This window comes from Lynx rufus, unplaced genomic scaffold (assembly GCF_022079265.1).
Source record: "Lynx rufus isolate CCGP_SWC_20201006 ecotype Redwood Valley unplaced genomic scaffold, mLynRuf1.p SCAF_34, whole genome shotgun sequence".
Classification (NCBI taxonomy): Eukaryota; Metazoa; Chordata; class Mammalia; order Carnivora; family Felidae; genus Lynx; species Lynx rufus.
In genome coordinates this window covers 480275-489059 of record NW_025814850.1, presented here as the reverse complement: position 1 = coordinate 489059, position 8785 = coordinate 480275, and positions in this window count along the sequence as shown.

Here is an 8785-nt window from a genome sequence, read left to right as displayed (position 1 = left end):
GGGGGCGGGGGGCGGCCCCACCCAGGTCCCCTGCAGAGACCTCACAGAGGGGGGCCCCACTCCCTGTGCCACACGCACGGGCCGCGCCTGGACACAGATATGCACACTGGGCACTCACAACGGTTCGCACATAGACGCGTTCCATCTTTTGTGAACGGAGTGGGGGTCATACTCTGTGTGGGGTATTCCAAGGAGGGCGAACCAAGGACACCTGCTGTCTCTCGGGAGCTGGCCTCAGGTAGGAGGTGGTCCCCACAGAGTAGAGCGTGGCCTACCATAGAGAACGTCACAGTCGGGGCTGGGGGAGGCTGGGTAGGAGGATTGACTTTGGGGCAAGCGGTTTAATAGAACCACCTGAACTGGGGGTGCGGAGGAGGGCTTTGGGCCAGATTCGGGGCCGTGTTTTGAGATGGAGAACGGAAGGATGGGCAGGACCAATGTACATGTCGGCTGCAGAAAGGAGTTTCGTGTCCTTCGGCCTGGAGGCAGGGGAATGGACACGCGGCCCAACCTGGGCGCCAGGGGCTGTGAGGGTCATGGGACTAGAAGGAGGAGGCGAAGATGGTGAGAAGGGGCGGGTGTGAGGAGCCGGGGGAGGATTGCGAAGCAGAGGCGCGTGACCCGGGGTGGCCAGCAGAGGGCGTTCCAGGTACAGATTTGAGGCTCCAGCCTGCGCTCTCGGGAGTCCGGGTTTAATCCGGGAGGTTCTTGGAAAGAGCAGGGCCTGGAGTTCTGATGCAAGCATTCTGGCTTCTCCTTTGGGAGCTACCAAGCGTAAGGGTCAGATGAGATGCTTACATGCGGTTGGAACCCCATAGTGTCCTCTATTTTTCCCTCCCTCTGCTCCCTGGTCAGGCACTGCCAGGGTTTCCAGCCCTGACCAGTGTCTCCAGGTGGTGAACTTGAAATCACCCCCAGAAATGTGACCGGCCTGCCTCATCTGCCCTGGAGGTCTTCCCCTGGGCCACTGTGGTCTGTTGGAGCCAGCCAGTCTTTCTAGAAGGTTCTCCAAGGTTCTAGGCCCAGGGTTCTGCCTCTGCGGTCTCCGTCGTGACCTCACTGGTTTCCTGCTTCCCTGGTTCACCTCTAGATGGAGGCCTTCCTGGCCTGGTGTCCAGAGAGGTCCCTCAGCCTGTCATATCCAAGGAGCCTGTGGATTCTGGAGTTCTCAGGATCACATGCAGCCCCTTGTCTTTTGGTACCGGTTGGTGGGCACAGCCGGGTCTGGTTGGCTCACACAAGGCATGGCCATCATCCCCATCAACTCCTGGGGAGGGAGGCATTGTGGAGGAGAAAGTCCCTTGAGTTGTGAATGCCTCCTTTCACTTCCTGACATCTCTGCTCTGAGAGGAACTTTGCACTCAGGTCATTCATTTATTCGTTAACTTCTACAGTTCTCAGGGCCATTGCTGTTTCCATTTCTGGGGACAGGGGAGGGTCTCTGCCCTCATCTAGAGGAGGAGACAGGCAAATAGGTGTGACCACATAGGGTGGTAAGTGCTTTGAGAGTAGAGAATTGTTTTCTTCCTCTGAACCTTGCCTGTCGCTCTGACTGTCCCAGTCAGTGGCATCGTTACCCGCCCACCTGCTCAGCCCAGAAAATGCTGAGTCATCTTGCTGCCTACTCGGCTCAGGCCTCCCGGTTGGCCACCGTGTCCTGTCCTCACCCTCACCGTCTCTCTCCCGGGCCATCACTTCAGCCCCAGGCCCGCCTTCGCCCCTGTCCAGCTTTCACACCCCCGCTGCAGTGCGCCTGGTGCCTGGGTGCATTCGAGAAACAACGATCGACTGTGATCTAAGGGAGATAATCTGTTGGGGAAGAGACGCTGTCGACAAAGTTGGAAGACCAATGGCCAACTGGGAAACCCGTGTGTAACCCATGTGCCACAGGCCTCCTTCCCACATTTGCCAAAAGCTCACACAAGTTGGGAAGGAAAAGACCCCACCGGAAAACTAGGTAAAGGATAGGAACAGTGGGTTCATAAGAAAGAAGGAAAACAAGGAGGGACCAAGAAACTTGGGGGAGGATGTCCAGTCTCAGTCCTGATTAAAGAAAGGGAGCATGAAGCAGGGGGCCTCCAGCTGTCAAAAAGACAAAACTCGGAAAACAGCAGCACCAGACAAAGCTTCCAGCCGTGATGAGACCCAGTGCCGGCGGAGCAGGTGAGAGTGTGTAGAGCTTCCCGAGGAGACTTTGCTCTTTACTGTGAAAAATTTGAAACATACACAAAAGCAGGGAGAGAATAATGAAACAAACTGCCGGACGTCCATTGCCCGGTGTGCTAATTGTCCTCGTGTTGTTGCTCTTGTCCCTTCTCTCTCTCTGGCTACCATCTGTTGTGGAGGGGACTAGAGTATCTTCAAGCAGACTCTCTCCGTCATTTCAGTTTGCACTGGAAGAAAATCTGGCAGTAGCTATCAAAGTGAACAATGCATTTACCCTTAAAAAATTAAAAAAAAATGTTTACTCATTTTTGAGAGACAGAGACAGGCGGAGCACGAATGGGGGAGGGGCAGAGAGGGAGACACAGGATCCGAAGCAGGCTCCAGGCTCTGAGCTGTCAGCACAGAGCCTGATGCGGGGCTGGAACCCACGAACCGCGAGATCATGACCTGAGCCAAAGTCAGACGCTTAAATGACTGAGCCACCCAGGTGCTCTGGATTTGCCTTTTTTTTTTTTTAAAAAAACCAACTTATTTTTTAAAGTTTATTTATTCATTTTGAGAGAGAGAGGGAGAGAGAGAGAGAGAGAGCAGGGGAGGGTCAGAGAGAGAGAGAGAGAGAGAGAGAATCCGAAGCAGGCTCCCCACTGTCAGCACAGAGCCCGATGTGGGACTCGAACTCACCAACTGTGAGATCATGACCTGAGTTGAAATCAAGAGCCAGACACCCAACAGACTGAGTCACCCAGGTGTCCCTGGATTCACCCTTTACCCCAGTAATCCCACCGCTAAGATTGGCCCTACGGAGGTGTATGCAGAAGTTCACTGTCGTGTATGTTCGGGGAGGCTTATTTCACTGTCGTGGGTAAAAGCAAGAACCTGGAGACCAGAGAAGTGTTTGGTAGGGTCAGGAGTAAGTCAATTACAGCTCGTGGTCATGATGCATTAAACAGAACGAGGTGGCTCTCTGAGAGATATGATTAACTGGGAAACTGAGGCATCCACGAGATCGATACTATCCCTTTTATAGAATTAGAATCTCCATAAATAGACACATTAAAAATAAAACAGCGCAGCAAAGCTTGGAAGACTCTGTAGTGCTGCAGATGAAGTCCAAACTTTTTAAAAAAATTTTTGTAATGTTTATTTTATTTTTGAGAGAGAGAGCAGGAGCGGGGGAGGAGCAGAGAGAGAGAGGGAGACACAGAATCCGAAGCAGGCTCCAGGCTCCCAGCTGTCAGCACAGAGCCCGACGCGGGGCTCGAACCCACAAACCGTGAGATCGTGACCTGAGCCGAAGTCGGCCGCTTAACCGACTGAGCCACCCAGGTGCCCCAAGTCCAAACTTTTTAGCACGTCTTTTCATGGCGGTCTCCCGTTCCAGCCTCCGTTTAGCCATTTCTCCCCACTTCCCTGCCCTAGGCATTGGCCCAGAGATTCCCAAAGTGGGTTCCCTGGAACCCTAGTGCCACCCACTAACCCTGGGCGAGGAAGTTTGAGAAATGCTTAGCACTTTATCCCCTCCCTGGACAGTCACAATGCGCATCGGCTTGCTAAGGATTCTGGGAAGTTTGCAGTAAAACACGCAAACAAAAACTGACAAGGACGTGCCTTGCCCTGGCCTACCAGACGCTCAGCCCACCCATCTCTCATGAGGCCCGGCTGGGCCCAGCTCTGGTGGATCCTGGATGAGAACCGCTGCTCTGTGGGGTCGGCCCTGCCCCCTTTTGGCCTGCGGTGGCTCCACCCTCTCCCTTGCTCACCCCACGCCAGCCGCACTGGCCCTTCTTTCTAGTCCCCAAAGATGTGTACCTTGGTCCTGCCTCAGGGCTTCTGCACTAGCTGTTACCTCGGCTGGGAATGCCCTTCCTGTACACGGCTGGCTCCTTCCTTCATTCAGTTTCCTCCTTGAATGTCACTTAGAAGAGGCCCTCCTTGGCCGCCTGAAACTCTCATATCCCTTTTGTGTTTCCCTGGAGAACATACCATTCTCTGGTGTGATGGTTGCCCATCTCTCTCGCTAGAAGTCTGCTCCCTAAGAGCAAGGATGTTGTCTGTTGTGCTCATGACCGTATCGCTGGAGCCTGGGACGATGGCCCGCATGCAGCAGGTACTCTACCAATAGTAGCTGAGCGAAGGCATTTCCTTGTGAGATCCATCTTCCTGAACATTGCTATTGCACCTTCCTGGAAATACTGAGGCAGCTGTGGCCTCTGGGTGTTCCCCAGCACACCCGGTGCATTCCCGCCTGTGCCTGGATGATCTCTCCCCTTGTCCTCTCTGCCTGGCAAAGCCCTGCCCTGGCTTCGAGACCCAGCTTTTTGTCCCTCCCTGTGAAACTGTCTTCAGCGGCCCGGTCTGAATGAGTCTCTTCCTTCTCCTCCTCCCAAGGTGCTTGTACATACATACCTTTATCACCACACAGAAAACACCGTGCCGCGATGGACTGTTTGTGCGTCTCTCGCTCATCGGCCTGCGCTCATTAAGGGCAGGGCTTGGCTGACTCAGTGCTGAATTCTCAGCACCCAGCCTGCTGACTGCCACACAACGAATGCGATGAATAGTGCTGAATGAAATCCAACTTTGGGTTCTTATGGCCTGCATCCAATCAGCAGGCTTCAGCCGGGCACCTGCTGTGTATGCAAAGTGCTGAGTTAGACCTTGCGTTGGGTCCAGAGATGAACAGAAAGCCATCTTTTGGCTGTAAAGGATGATGATTCTAGAAAGGTCCACCTCCAAATAATTCTCACACAAGTGAGAGTGGCTAGCACTCAGTGGTGTTAGAATGGGCCAGGGGAGTGTATTAGTTTCCAAGTGCTGCTGTAACAAATTACCACAAACTTGGGGGCTTAAAGCAACACGTATTTGTCATCTCACAGTTCTGGAAGTCAGAGGTCTTAAGTGGGTTCTGTGAGGTGTCAGTAGGGCTGTGCTTCTTCTGGAGGTTCTAGGAGAGAATATATTCCTTGCCCCCCTTTTTTTTAATTAAAAACTTTTTTTAATGTTTGTTTATTTTTGAGAGAGAGAGAGAGAGAGAGAGAGAGACAGATTGTGAGTGGGGGAGGGTCAGAGAGACATGGAATCCGAAGCAGGCTCCAGGCTCTGAGCTGTGAGCACAGAGCCTGACTCAGGGCTTGAACCCATGAACCGTGAGATCATGATCTGAGCCAAAGTCGGACACTTAACCGACTGAGCCACCCAGGCGTCCCTGTTTCTTGCCTTTTTCAGCTTTTAGTGGCTGCCCACGTTCCCTGGCTCGTGGCCTCATCACTTGGACCGCTGCTTCTATTGTCACATCTCCTCTGACTCTGACCCTCCTGCCTCCCTCTTATAAATGACTCTTGTGATGATAGTGGGCTCAACCAGATAGTCCAGACTAATCTCCCCATTGCAGGTTTCTCAACCACACGTGCAAAGTCCCCTTTGCCACGTTCGGTGCACATTCCCAGGTTCTGGGGATTAGGATGTGGACATCTTTGGGGTTTGTTACCCTGCCTAGCCTGGGGAGGGAAGGATTATATGTCCCTGCTGGGATGTTTCACCCAACCAACTTTGTAGTCATTGAACCTTTCCTGGATCCCCAGTACGAAGAAGGCGTAGCACCGGCTGCCTTGACAAACTGTCTTGTTTCAGCCTCATGAATTTGTCGTGGAAGTCCAGTGGCCCCATTTTACAGATGAGGGAGGGAGCTGAGGCTGAGAGAAGGGATGTGAGATGCCCAAGGCTACACAGAGTTTCCACTGGCCTCAGGACCTTGGACTTGGGCTTCTTCTTCTTTTTTTAAAATGTTTATTTATTTATTTTTGAGGAGGGGAGGGACAGAGAGAGAGGGAGACAGAGAATCCCAAGCAGGCTCCACACTGTCAGCACAGAGCCCGATGCGGGGCTTGAACTCACGAACTGCAAGATCATGACCTGAGCTGAAACCAAGAGTCGGACACCTAACCGACTGAGCCACCCCTGGACTTGGGCTTCTGATCACAGATAATGTGTGCCTGACCCTGGACCGAATAGGAGCTGTGGTTCCTACCTGATGACAGGGTTCCTCTCTGATGTTAAGTAACAAGCCCCCAGGGCCTCCAGAGCCTGAGGCTGGGCAGCAGGACAAGGGGGCTGTGAAGTTTAGCGGAGGGAGCTGGCTTCTGACCAGCAGGCTGGGGCAGCTTCAGGGGCCAGGCAGGCCTTGATGGGAGGAGTTGGTGGGAGGTCGGGGGGGGGGGGGTCAGAGTATTCCACGGAGCCCAGGCCTCTGCACAGGTGTGCTCCCGCTCTGTCCTCCTGTTTTGCCCTTGGGAAGGACAGACGACCTCTCTTTCCATTGTGGACCTCCTCAGTTGGGAACAGGGGGATTGAAGGCCCCCTCGGCCTCCTCCTGCCTGCTTTCTCTCTGCCTTTCCACAATCCTTCCTCTCCTGCTCTTCTCTCCTTGAGTCCTCCTTCCCTCATCCTCCCTCCCCTGGGCCTCCTGGGAGACACAGCTGCTGCTGTAATTTTTTAATTAAAAATTTAATTAAAAATCTGAGGGGAGAGATAAAGCCTCTCCCCAGGAGACTGGGCCACACTTGCCCCTGGAGGAGATCACTCTAGAGCATTGAAAAGCAGGTACAAATGGGTGCAGATTAACAGGGAGCATCTGGCCTCTCAGGTGAAGAGCGGAGGGCAGGTGCGGCAGGGCCTGAGGGCCCTGGACTTGTGGGGCCTGGAAGGCTGGAAGGAGCCTAGAGTCCCTTCAGGGTCTCTGGCTTCTGTCCCCCAGGCTCTAGGGTCCCCAAGCCAGTTTGCCAGGCCAGGTGGGGAGGGGGTGTGAGCCCCAGGCCTGAAAGAGGAACCCACCTGGGATGCTGCCCTCAGGCCAGGGAAGGGGGAGTGGAAAGAAGGAGGAAGAGGAGGGAAGGGGGAGGGAAGGCAGAAGGCAGCAAGAGTTCCCATGCATGCCTCCCTCAGGCCTGGGTTTCCCTCCCAGACTTCCTCTCCATCCATTTCCACCCCCTCCCTCCCCTGCCCTGTCTTCCTGCCTGGGTCTCACTGGGGGCACTCGGACCTCTGGGTCCTTTTAGCGGAGGAGCCCTCGGCAGCCGAGGTGGCTCTGCCTGAAAGGGTGAGGTGTTCTGGGTGCTGTATCTCATGTGTTGGGTCCGTTCCAGGCTGATGGTTCCTGAAAACCAGTCAGAGGGTGGTGGCTGAATCTGCTTGTCCCTGGGGAGACAAGAAAGCACCCAGAGACTCCTGGTGTGTAAGGGGGCATTGAGGGACACCCACCTCTGACTCTCCTAACTGGAAGGAGACTCCCGGGAGCCCCAAGAATGTTCTGCATGTCCCACAATCCCGGGAGTGGAGGGTGGGGCTCTCTTTGGAGCTGGACAAAAGTCCTCAGTGGGTAGATCTGGGTGGGGGTGGTCCTGGGGCCTTGGGCCTCAGGACAGAGGCTGAGGAAACAATAGAGGAAGAGGAGGGTTCCAGCTGAGGGCAGGTGTGGCTAGGTGCAGGTGCACTTCTGAGGACAGGCTGGCCAGGCGGGGGACCTGTGAGCTGCTTGGTGGCTCTGCCTATCCCGTTGCAGACAAAGGTCCCCCAGAGGAGAGGTGATAAAGCCTCAGTGTCTGTAGAATATGGAAAGGGGCAGACAGGTACCCCAGTGGCAGGTGTCACAGGTGGAGGGAAGGTCTTTGGGATTCCTGAAGCATATGGGGTCCTCTCCTCATCAGCCAAGCCAAGGTCCCAGCTGGGTGCATCACCCCCCTACCCTGGAATCCTGGACCTCTCACTTCCCCGACCTCACCTGATATGGACCTTTTTCCTTGGTGGAGAGGGTAGGTGATCGTGTGTTTCCTATTTGGGTCCCTGTCTCCACCCCAGTCATGGCCCAGGCTCCATGTCCCTAGTGATTCAATAAGCACTTGAAAGCATCTGCTGTGTGGGGCACCTGGGTGGCTCAGTCGGTTAAGCGTCCGACTTTGGCTCAGGTCACGATCTCACAGTTCGTGAGCCGCGTCGGGCTCTGTGCTGACAGCTGGGAGCCTGGAGCCTGCTTCGGATTCTGTGTCTCCCTCTCTCTCTGCCCCTCCTCTACTCGCACTGTGTGTCTCTATCTCTCTCAAAAATAAACATTAAAAAAAATTAAAAAAAAAAAAAAAGAAAGCATCTGCTGTGTACTAGCTGGGCTCTGGGTTCTGGGTGGGGGTGAAGTGCAGGCACTGTCCTTGGGGGTGACAGTTAATGCTGGGAGCCTAGAGGAACCAAGAAGCCAGGCGGATGTGGCGTGACCTTTATCAGTATTAATACACACCCATTATTTTTTAAGTTTATTTATATATTTAAGGAATCTCTACACCCAACATGGGGCTTGAACTCATGACCCAAAGATCAGAGTCACATGCTCGTCTGAGTCAGCCCACGCTCCCTATTAATATGTGTTTATTGAACATCAATTGTATACCGGGCCCCCAGGTTACTCTCCATTCTGAGCCTTCCAGCAACATCAGAGGGGTGGGTGTGGTTTCAGGGACCCTCTCCCCACACACTGGTCCCACTCAGATCCGAGGCGAGGCCTGTCTCTACTCCCTTGAGCCTGCTGGCTTTTCAGCAACCCCTGGAGAGGAGGCCCTGGGCCTGTGGGGTTAGT